Source organism: Rhinopithecus bieti, unplaced genomic scaffold, assembly GCF_001698545.2.
Source record: "Rhinopithecus bieti isolate Rb0 unplaced genomic scaffold, ASM169854v2 scaffold_110, whole genome shotgun sequence".
Taxonomy (NCBI): Eukaryota; Metazoa; Chordata; class Mammalia; order Primates; family Cercopithecidae; genus Rhinopithecus; species Rhinopithecus bieti.
In genome coordinates this window covers 603897-616093 of record NW_016803311.1, presented here as the reverse complement: position 1 = coordinate 616093, position 12197 = coordinate 603897, and the positions used below count along the sequence as shown (strand labels likewise).

The following is a 12197-nucleotide window of genomic DNA, read 5'->3' as shown; positions in this document are numbered from 1 at the left end:
AAAAGCATGTGTGAGGCAGGAGAGGAGGGGAGAGTGAACGCTGCAGCATTTCAACATTCACAGTTCAGGGAGAAGAGGAGGAACCAGCCAGGGAAAGCAGCAGGCATAGCCAGTACGATCAGAGGATAACCAGGAAAATTTGGTGTCCCCGAAACCAAGCAAAAAAGTGTTTGTGGGAAAAGCGTGGTCAATTATTTTAAATGCCACAGAGAGATCAAGGAAGAAAAGACTAAAGGGTAATGTGCCTGCCTTCAGAGAGCACACACTTTGTTCTACTCTGCTGTGGTTTAAGGGCCTTCAGTTGTCCAGCTGTGTTAGCCTGAGTACACCTCTCCAATTCAAAGAAAGAATTTGCAAGCCCCTTTTGCAACAGATCTAAGCCATGTCATTCAGCATAGCTTTCTCTCAATAGTGAAGCTGATATTTTATCTCCATCTGCCCATCTCTTCAGTCTATTGCCAGTTCAGAGCTATGCAGAGAAGATGGGTATTAATTTACTGAGTCCCCTGAACCTTCAGTAATCATAAATATTCCTTAGGTTTATCTCTACTTAGTAGATGTGAATTTTTGTTCTCTTATATAGTATATTTGCCCAGTAGTATTATCTTATCTACTTCTTGCTCTATCTTAGAGAGATTCTCTTTAAGGCGACTTTCTTCTTCTCTAGCCAAGCTTTTAACATTTACTGCGAGAGTCTTTGCAGATGTCCCTATGTAGGATTGGAGAGAGGCCCTAATCCATCCCTGTAGTGACTCTTCCTCCTCCTGGGAAGCAGATGGGATTAACAGACCATTTCTAATTATTGTTCTTAAACAAGGCACTGCAAGATTTGTAAACCTCTTCCCAAAAGCCAGGCTGTACATCTGACACAAAGAGGAAAACGTCGACTTTTTTTTTTTTCCCCCACAACTTTACCATGAAGAGTCCCTCTTTGCTGAGAAATTGTGCTTTGTATTTTTTCATGTTTCTAAGAGGACAGGCATACACTTGTCCTTCGGTGAACCAAATGAAGTAGAGGATAAGATCCGATATCTCTGTAAGCCCACAGGATCTGCTTTGAACAAAGTAATATATTTGAAGCGAAAAGCAATCCTTCTTGAAATAGTCACTAGGTTGTGCCTGTAGACACTTAATTGCAAGGGGTCGGCAACCTGTCTTCCATGTCCTGATGAACAAAGACACACCACGTGTGGGCCAAGGACCACTGGAAACTTCAAAGAGGCCTCTTCAGGCAGAGGACAGGAGCCACAAGGGTCATACTTGGTACTGTATGTTGAGGATAAAGGTGATAAGAAATTCTCTAATGGCCTCTGTGCCTCCGTGTCTGAAATTTCTATCTCAAGATCAAAAGAACCAAGGTACAGCCTAGGTAAGAAAGGGCTCTTGTCCTAATTTTGGAAGAGCCTGAAAATGAAACCCAGGAGAATTTCTTAGAGAGATGATATTGCATGGAATTACCTTTCCATGAAATTAGACATTTCATTTTCATTCTTTCTTTTACTCTGGAGTTAAAGACTTGTTTGGTTTCTTTGGCTGTTTGTTTGTTTTGCCTTGTCAATAGCTTAAAGATTTTAAAGTAGGATTCTTAGAGAGATTCACATGAAGCTGTTTTCTTATTACCATCACAAATACTTTATTTTCATCCTACCCCCCACCACCCTCTGCCTCAAAAATCTAGGATTTTATTCTTTTATTCAGGAGATTGTGCATAACGTACTATTTCAGTGAAAAAAATATTTATTTCTGTATTTCTTTTTATGCCTTGGCCTGAAAGTCATGAAACTGTTGTCTTATTCCAGAGATTTTATTTGCATAAAGCTACTTTCTCCTTCAGTAATAGAGGTTCTGAGACAAATAGATTTCTCATAGAGAACTTTCACATAACCCAAACTTGTTCTTTAAGACTACACATTTTTTTCTCAGCCATAAAAACTTATAATTGAGTTTTCTTATTGAGAAAATCTGTATACATCTTTTCTCTTTCACCTTGAAACTCGGGCTAAAATATTAGACACTGAAGAATTGTATTGCCCTTTAGTTTTGTATTACATAATTCTTTCCAAGTAGAATAACAATTTAACTTTCAATCTATCTTCCATTACATCATTACTCAGGCTTTAAAATATTCATCTCACTGGTGATCTATCATCTCTCGCAATTTCTGGTACTCAAAAAACTACATGTTCTTCAGTTTTAATTTAAGTGAAGAAATGCAGGAGCAAATTTGACAAACATTTAGTTTAAGATGGAATAAGAAACAAAAAAACTTCTTTACTCCTAAACACCATGTATTTGCCAGAGATATTGTTCACCTACCAACTTTAATTTCATGCCTTCTCAGTAAATCCAGAAGGACAATTTTAGAGTGAAGAGCAGTACAGCCCTCACACAAAAGGGGCCCTAATTCTGAGCCTTATGCCTCAGAGAATGCCACGCTATGGGGTGTCCTCCTTGAAATCTAAGTCCCCTCCAGTGGCTGCAATGCCAACTGAGGAAGCACACCCCTGCTATTCCCTGTTTCTCTCCTTGGGGAACCTGCCCCAACCACATGCCGGGGAATTTAGCTATACATTTGAAACCAAACTGTTTCTACTGATGAGGCTCTGCTAGAAATACTTCCCCAGGTCTTCCCCCATCCCTGCCATCCCCCCACCCCACATAGCCACCCCACCCCACCCCTTCCCAGGTCCAATTTCAGCCCTGCTGCAGGGGATTTGTGGGTGTGTGTGGTTGTTTCTTTTAATAACATTTGATCTCAATGTTGGAAGGGATCTCAGAAGTCTGCAAATCTAATCCCCAGTGAGTAGCAATTGCTTCTTTAATCCTCAGTCATGTTATCTCTGCTGGGACATCCTCAGCTCCCCAGAACTCGGCACGCGGCAGATAGCCGCTGTTGTAGGGCTTGGAGACTGGACCTGTGACTGCCTCCCAGGAGAACTGATGCTGTCTTCTGAAGACAGAGACAGCAATGCTGAATCCCTGCTCCATACATCAACCCTGAAAATGCCTGAAATATTGATGCAGGGTTCTTCGAAAATTTCGCTTGAGGCTATTTCCTTGTTTTTATCAAAAATACAGCATGGACAGCATGGCAAGACCCCATCTCTACAAAAGAAAAAAAATTAGCCAGGCATGGTGGCACGTGTCTGTGATCATAGCTACTCAGGAGGCTGAGGTGGGAGAATTGCTTGAGCTGGCAGGTTGAGGCTGCAGTGAGCTATGATCACACCCCTGCACTCCAGCCTGAGCGACTCCAGCCTGAGCAAGACTCTGTCTCAAAACAAAAAAGAAATTTCCCCTTCCCTTTGCCTTAAGTACATGAAGTTTTATCATTTTACTGCAAAAGGTTTTCCTTTGAGGCTAATACTCACTTCTGCAATCAAGCTTTACATTCCCTTGAGAGGTATTTCTTTATGGAGTTAATTCCTCCTGCCTCTCACAAATGTTTTCTCTCTCACTGCATGGGCTTTAGGTCTTTAAAGACCTTAGATATGGACTCTAAAAGCTGAGAAAATTTCCATTTCCACTAGTACAGGCTTAAAGACCAAGAATGGCAATTTTCATTATTCTTTTGTAGCTATTTTGTCATGAAAAAAATGGCTATTTTTAGAGAAGTAAATGTACTGGAGGCTACTTCAACCTGTCTCATCACAGAACTCACTTCTTGTTTTTCTACATTGGTTGGCCTGAAAAACCTGAAGTTTGTTCTCATTTCTAAGAATGAAGCTATTTTCTTCATTACAAAACCAACCTTAAATAACAGTAAACATTTTAAAGAAAGGGTTTTGCATGAAGTTTTCTGCCTGTCCCATATAATTGCTTTCAAATTCTCTTTTTAACCTTAATTTTAATCCTCCATCTCTGTTCTCTCATTTGATAAACTGTTGAATATATTTTCCTCCACTCCCCAGTCTTAAAGACCAGGAATTCAAGAGTTTATTTGCTTCCATTACAAATGTATTCCTTTTTACACCTTAGCCTTACAGATCTGTGAATTTCTTCTCTCTTTTAGTGAATGTGCAAATAATACAAACTGGCAACATAGAAAAGAAGAGATACAACCGGGACCAATGACCAGATACTACTTTTTCAGATTATTTTATAATGTCTTATTTTAAAAGGAATAAAAGATATGGTTCATTTTATTCTATTTTTTTTTTTGTATTATTTTATTTTATTTTATTTTTGAGACAGGGTCTTGCTCTGTCACCCAAGCTGGAGTGCAGTGGTACAATCTTGGCTCACTGCAACCTCCACCTCCCAGGCCCAAGCCTCCCACCTCCACCTCCAGGGTAGCTGGGACCACAGGCAGATTCATTTTAATTTTCTTTTTTTGTGTGTATTTTTCAATGAAATAAAATATAATTTATAAATATATGTGCACAATCAATTTTAGCTATTTCAAATAAAGACATAGATCTAAATGTACTAATAATATAGAAACATACCCATCGTAAGTTTCAGATACATAGAGATGTAACTATCTCTCTACATATATCTGAAATACGTATGTATTCAATATATGCGTGTATATGTGAAAATGTTAATTTGAGTTTCTAAAGTCTGGAAAGATAAATACTAAGCTGTCAAGGGCAGTTATCTCTGGGAGGCATGTTGCCTTGCATTCATGAAGGGAAGGTTCTGCTATCATAGGGGAACTTTCACTTTTGACTCCTTTTTCATCTGTATTGGTAGATAATAAACATATTTCTTGTAAAAATTGTTTAAAAGCCACCAGCACAAAATAGAAAACAAAAAAACAGAGTATACTAAGGACATAGTCAATTAAGAGAAACTATATAAAATGTAGATATTAATTTCCATCAGAAAACTTTTCTAAGATCTATTTAAGTTTTATTAACTTCCAATTATGTCATTTAGTTTAACTTTATAAACTACCTCTCCTGTTTGTTTTAATGTTCAGCATATTTAATTTTGATTGTAGGTTTTTATGCTTGACTTTATAATATTAAAACATTTTCTCTACATAACAGTAGTGAATCATACAAGATTGAAGAGAAATAATTTGTGATGAACTTGGTATCTTTCCACTTGTTTACCGTAGGCTGGGGAAATGTAGCTTTTAAGGATATACTATACATGTTTACCCAAGGTAAAATTTCAGAAAGGTTTTAGAGTTAAAGCGTGTCTTCACATAGAATACTTTTTCCTTCCTGGCAAGTAGTCAGTTCTTTATTTTCTTAGCCGGTACGCAGTTTCCAGCTTTGTTGAATCGCTGTTTTCCCCAGGCTGAGTCTAATCAGAATCAATCTCCTTGGAATAGTTCCACAGGATATTTGAAAGAGATGATAAATCAGTTTCCTCATCTTTTTTCTCTTAAAAAAAATTATTTCCCCTGTTTAATTTTTAAAATCTAATAGAATTTCGAGTTCCTGCAAAGATGGAAAACTGGCATGGGTTACCGGCTTCCTTCCCCAGAATCAAACAAGCAGAAGCTCAGAAGGAAGCATAGATTCCAGGAACTAATTACATCAACAGTAAGAAACCCTGGGAGATGGAAGTTCTGCACCTGAAGAGGGTGGGGGAAGAAGGGTTGACAATAGCCCAGGAGAGAAGACTGGCAGGGGGCATAGGTTAGCGAGAACAAGATAGCATTTTCCTCTTGCGCCTTTCCTACTCTGCTTGCAGACAGTGATTGCCTACCTGTTCACCATGGAAATCAGTGAAACAGGAGTCCAGGGGCTAAAAACAGGCAATCCAAATCTCCTGCTTTTAGGAGTTAATAAAATCAGGGGAGAAATGACCAGCCTAGAGCATTTACTCTTCCATTCTTTCACCAAACTCCCCAGCTATTAACTTCCAAATTATATGTCTAGCCTGGACCTCACCCTTGAATTCTAGACTAGGGTATTCAAAACTGTCTATTTGTAGTTCTTCTTACATGTCTAATAGACATCTCAAGCAAAATATGTCCACTAAATTTCTGATATTTCTCCAAAAATGTGTTCCTTTTGCAGTCTTCCACATTGCAACAAGTGATAAATCTATCCTTCTAGTTAAGGACTCAGTTGCTTTCCAAATCTGCTTGCACCGTCTTCAATTTATATCTCAATAAGTTCACAAAAAGGAGAATTGTGAAGCTCTAGAAAGGAATGCAATCTCTAAGCATCATCACGAAGTGAATTGCATGAAGTACGATTAAGTGAAAAAAAGCAAGGTGCAGATTAAGGTGTATAGTAGCCTACCTTTTATCTAAGAAAGGAAGGAATGCCAGTATATCTATGTATACATATATATAGATTTTTTTAATGGAAGAATAAGGGGCTAGGCACAGTGACTCATACCTGTAATCCCAACACTTTGGGAGGCCAAGGTGGGAGGATTGCTTGAGCCCAGGGGTTCAAGGTTACAGGGAGCTGTGATCATGCCACTGCGCTCGATGCTGGGTGACAGAGCAAGACCCCGTCTCTACAAAAACAAACAAACAAAAAACTGGAAGAATAAATTAAACTCTAATGAAAAATGGAAGGAAAAAACAAGTTAGAGGGAATAGGGTTAGAAGTTAAACTTCTCGAGGCTGGGCACGGTGGCTCAAGCCTCAGCCACTTTGGGGAGGCCCAAAGACAGGCGGATCCAATGAGGTCAGGAGATCGAGAACATCCCTGGCTAACATGGTTGAAACCACTCTCTACTAAAAAATACCAAAAAAAAAAAAAAAAACGTAGCCGGGCCGGAGGTGCGGGCCCGCCCTGGTAGTCCCCCAAGCTACTTGGGAGGGCTCGAGGCCCAGGAGAATGGCGTAAACCCGGGGAGGCCGGAGGCCTTGCAGTGAGCTGAGATATGGGCCACTGCACTCCAGCCTGGGTGGACCAGAGCCGAGACTCCCGTCTCAAAAAAAAAAAAAAAAAAAAAAGAAGAGTTAAACTTCTCTGAATATACTTTGTTTTAGAGCTTTGACTTACAAACCACATAAATGGTTTACATAATTTAAAAATAAAATTAAATAAAGGTGAGAAAATATCAGTTCCTAAAAATTGAGAACAAATACTAAGTTGATGGTTTAACTATTAACATATAGAGAAAGTGATATCTAATTAATTCAATAACTTCAAAACATATTAATTTGACTGTACCCTCCTAGTGGGATATATTCTAAGGGAAAAATAGAATTGCAAAGAAATCTTACATTGTATTCAGGGCTCATTTGTTAATAACAATATTGATATGGTGAGTATCAAACTAACATACACACATATATGATAGGGCATAGAAAATAAGTAATTTTGTAATGATGTTTGAAACAATTATATATACAAATAGAACAGGTTAAACTGTGTTAAGTTAAAGCTGCCTCCTTGCATATTTTAAGTTTGACCTAAAGTGGACTGTAACCTAATTGGATATGTAAACAGACTGTAACCTATCACAGGTTGCCAACTGTTGAAACCATGTTCAAACAAGGCAAACACTGAGCTGTAACCAACCCAGTTGTTTCTGTACCTCACTTCTGTTTTCTGTTCACCACTTTCCTTTTTCTGTCCATAAATATTATCCAACCACGTGACAGCTCCACAGTTACTCCAAACCGATTCTGGCTCCAGGAGATGGGAACGCGCCCCGATTTGTGAATCCCTCTTTGCTCAATTGTGTCTAAAGTTTTTCTTTTAACAAGCAAATAAGTAATTATGCTAATTAGTAAGAGTAAAGAAGTGCAAATATAAAATCAAAGAAGGTAGATAAGGAAAAACTAATATTTTATTTGAATTGGAAATATGAGTACTAACTCATGAGGTATTTCTCTTTCCCGTAAACAAAAACATATTTCTAGCTCTGTCCAGGAAACAGGCCTTCATACATTGACCAACCCAATAGCAGTGAGGACCTCTAGTGCCAGATCGTGATCTCTGAAGGGCTCCTTGGGAAAATGGATGATTTCGTGTCTGGAGCAGGAATGAGCCTAGAAGACCTTGTCATGCTAGAAAACAAGGAAGCTACTAAAGTCTGCTGGATTCAGGTTAAAAGGTCACAGGAACCAATTTGAAGGCACTCACAATAGCCAAAGATGGGACATTATCAATAAGAATAATGATTACAACAGAGAGACTTAAATATATTAAAATCCATAAGTTCATAATGATACTTTTTTAAAAGTCTCATTGATCATCTTTAAAAGATAAAAAATAACCAAATACTTTTTTCCAAAAATGGAAATGTGAGAGTTATATCCCATGGGACAATCCTCAGCCAGCATTGTACAGGAGTCAGTGATAAATATTCCCTTCTTCCCCTTCAAGTAGATGATTCTTAAGTGTGCTGCACATGACTTCCCAGAGGGTCCCTAACAAGGATTAATCTCCAGTTCTCCACAGTGCCATCCACTCAGTAAGGTGCTCTTAAGTTATCTTTCCCTCCTTTCCTGCTTCGTTCTTCCCTTATTCTTCTTTGAAGGATTATTTTCCAAAATAATGACCATCGCACAAGCCTTGTCTCAGGCTCAGCACTTTGAAGAAACCTAGGCTAAACAGTTGGTATTAGAAGTAGCTCTGCATAATGGAATACTAGTCAGTCTTGAAAACAAAACAAGGAAATCCTGTCCTTTTCAATAACATGGATGAATCTGAATGACATTTTGTTAAATGAAATAAGCCAGATCCAGAAAGAGAAGTACCACATGAACTCACTTAGATGTGAAATCTAAAAAAAATCAAACTCACTGAAGCAGAGTAGAATGGTGAGGGGTAGGGAGGTCAATAAGGAGGATGTCAGTCAAAAGATATAAAATTTCAGTTTCATAGGAGGAATAAGTTTAAGAGATTTATCATAGAATATAACAACGTTAGATGGTGATTGTGAAACATGGTTATAGTTATAACAATGTGTGATGTACTTGAGAATTGCCAGGAGTAGATTTTATGCGTTCTTGCCACAAAAAGTAAGTATGTGAGATAAAACATATGTTAATTCAGCTGTTCCACAATATATACATATTTCAAAAATTATGTGGCATGTCATAAATATATGCAACTTTTATTTGTCAATTTAAAAACAGTGAAATAAAGAAGTAGCTCTAGAAAGCAGACCCTCAGATTGAGATGCTGAGACTGGGTCACTTACTGGTCAGCCTTGAAAAACCCCAAGTAGGATAAGCAGGAAAGAGATAATTATACAAACTATGAATTTGGTTGACTTTTGTTCACGGCTTTAGAGGTCTTGAAGAAAAAGGGGAAAAAACCATAGATGGGCGCAGGTTAAGTTGATAACTCAAGACACACTGTGAAAGTGAGAAAGCTTCCATGGTAGTGTTTGAAGAGGTTCTTATCCTTTGTAGCCACAGGGCAGATGCTATTCAAAAGCAAGCCCAGAATTGAATTGCCAGTCTAGCAGAGCTCCAAGAATACTGAATGATAGCCTCAATAGATCTCTTCTGTCAAGGTCAAAGATCTAGTATGATAATCGTGAGAATCAGAGACTAAGATGAGGATATTTGGTTGCATGAACCTGACCACCTTGAACCAAATATCCTCATCTTAGTCTCTGATTCTCATGATTATCATACCAGATCTTTGACCTTGACAGAAGAGACCTACTGAGGCTTTTTTTCACCAACCTGAAGGATTAAGGTTCCTCCCCCTTATTAAAAGAGAACAGCGGCCATTCAATAGGAGACCTTGCAGAGGGCTCGTGTGAAGCAGGTGCTTCACAAAATGGTGCTTGTCCTTCTCAAGACCTAACTCTATCTTCCCTAACTACCTCCAAACCAGTGACAGGAATAAGGCGCAGCACAACTCAAGTGAAGATTCTTCCTCCTGAACATATTATATACACATACAACAAGTTTAAAGACCTGGTTAACATATATTAATTGGAGTGCGTATGGGAGTGGAGCTTAAGGATGTTAGACTGGGGAGGGAGAATATAAGGTGAGCTAAGGGAGCAGATAATGATGTGGGAGCACTCTTTCATGACTCGTGACTTGAAACTTAATGTCCTGATAAGGACACTTGTAGTCAGTCCTAAAATGGTGTTGGGACGACTCCTCGAGGCTTGGATACAGTGTCAATCTCTCATGAGATAGAGATGCTGGAACTGCCTCAACAGAGTGTTGAGAAAGGTGTCAACAAGTTCAGAAAGGTATACATATTAAAATCCTTTGCGATGTGAATCAGAGAACCCAACACTGACTAGGTCCCCCAGGAAGGCCAAAGTAATAACCAGTACAGGAAGTAATAACAGTGGTAGCGAGGCACCAGCGTCTTTTGAGGTCAGCCATAACTGTCCCTTAGTACATCTGTGTATTTTATGTCTTAGTACATTTGAGAGCAAGAGATTTTGCAATGGAATTGGGCTATTATCAATGGGGATGATAAGATTCAAGAATAGCAGAGACCAGATGGTGGCATCTAATCTTAAAAGTCAGGAGGAGCATAATTACTGTGATACAGACCAAAGCTAGAGTGACAGTCAAGGTTTCTTCACCTACTAGTATCTGTGGCAATGGCCAATAAGAGCAATACAGAAGGGCAACCAATTAGACTACTACTTGGTTTATATAACCACACAAAAATTGAAAGCTAGTGAACAAAAGGCTGATGTCAGTCACCAAATGGATAATTGCAATCCTATATTTCAGATCTCAGGCCAGTTCTCAGAACTAAAGCCTACTGATTGAAGAGGAAGTCTAACCTCCTTGATAAGGAATCCTGCAATGCCACTGCAAATACATACAATAAGCATGCCCCCATTCCCTCCCCAAAGGGACCTGCAGCCTTTTCCAGATATACTAGGGAAAAGGGAAACACCCAGATTTTTGAGAGCCATTAGACATACAGTCTTAGCTGATACTTCTGCCAGGGGGTCTGAAATGCCAGCATAGTCCCCAGGTTAGAGTGGGAGCTTATGAAAGCCAGGAGATATATGGAGTCCCTGTCCCAGTCTATTTCACAGTGGGTACATGGGCTACATAAACCTACCAGTGATGGTCAGGCCCCTGAGTGCATAATTGGGATGGTTATAATTAAAAACTGGAAAAGCCCTCAGATTTCTTTCTTGACCTGTTGTATTAGAGTTATTACAGTAAAATTGACCCAGTGGAAGCCTCTAAACTCACCTATGTCTTCTCTTCCAGCCATGATGGTATATCAGAAGGAAAGCCACATCTTGAAAAGAATTACAGAAATTAGTGCCACCTTTAACGAAGGAAAGGAGGCAGGGATAGTGGTCTCCATCACATTCCAATTTAATTTGCTTTTCTGGCCCTGAAAGAAATAAAAAGAAAAAAATTAACTGCCTGCTGGACCACTAATTTAAACCTATAAAAATTGAACAACGTTGTAGTCCCATATACAACTGCCATCTCATTGTCACTGCAACCCAGATACATTGCAATATGGCACCTTAACTGAAATAGACAACACAGCCCTGTGTTGCTTGGTCTACATTATGGAGTTGGCAAGGGCATTCTTTTCAATCCTCAGCAAGAAAGACGGCCAAATGTTTTTCAGGTTTTTGCTTTTAATGTGAGATGAGCAGCAATATTCCTTTACTGTTTTGCCCCAAGGCTCTGTTAACTATCCTACTCTTTGGCATATTTCACCATGGAGCAGCACTTTCACCTGACCCAGTACTCAAAGAGGTCCATCAAGAACTGAAGGAGTCTCCAGTCCATACCTCCAAGACGACAAAGAAAAGAAGGAACAATGGTCGTGCCAAAATGGGCCACGGCCACATGCAGCTTATTTGCTGCACGAACTGTGCCCAATGTGTGCCCAAGGACAAGGCCATGAAGAAATTCGTCATTTGAAACACAGTGGGGGCTGCAACAGTCAGGGACGTTCCTGAAATGAACATCTTCGATGCCTATGTGCTTCCCAAGCTGCATGTGAAGCTGCGTTACTGTGTGAGTTATCCAGTTCATGACAAATTAGTCAGGAATTGACTTCGTGAATCCCATAAGGACCGAACACCCCCACCCAGATTTAGACCTGTGGATGCTGCCACACGACCCGCACCAAAACCCACGTAAGGAGCTGAGTTCTTAAAGGCTGAAGACAGACTATTCTCTGGAGAAAAATAAAATGGGAATTATACTTTTAAAAAAATGAGCTGAAGGAGCTGCAGATCCATGCCAACAAGGTAAATCAGTAGATCAGTGATAATGTGTCTGGGTTGCAATGGCAATTGATGCCCTACACTGTCCTCTAGAGCATTAAAAGTGACTGCTTCTTCATTTCCACCCT

The 12197-nt window shown here is 39.4% G+C and overlaps 1 pseudogene; it reads left to right on the top strand.

Annotated features, from left to right (window-relative positions):
- LOC108530216 (40S ribosomal protein S26-like) overlaps positions 1-11983 on the top strand; it is a 17586-nt pseudogene extending 5603 nt beyond the window's left edge.
- The last annotated feature ends 214 nt before the right edge of the window (positions 11984-12197 follow it).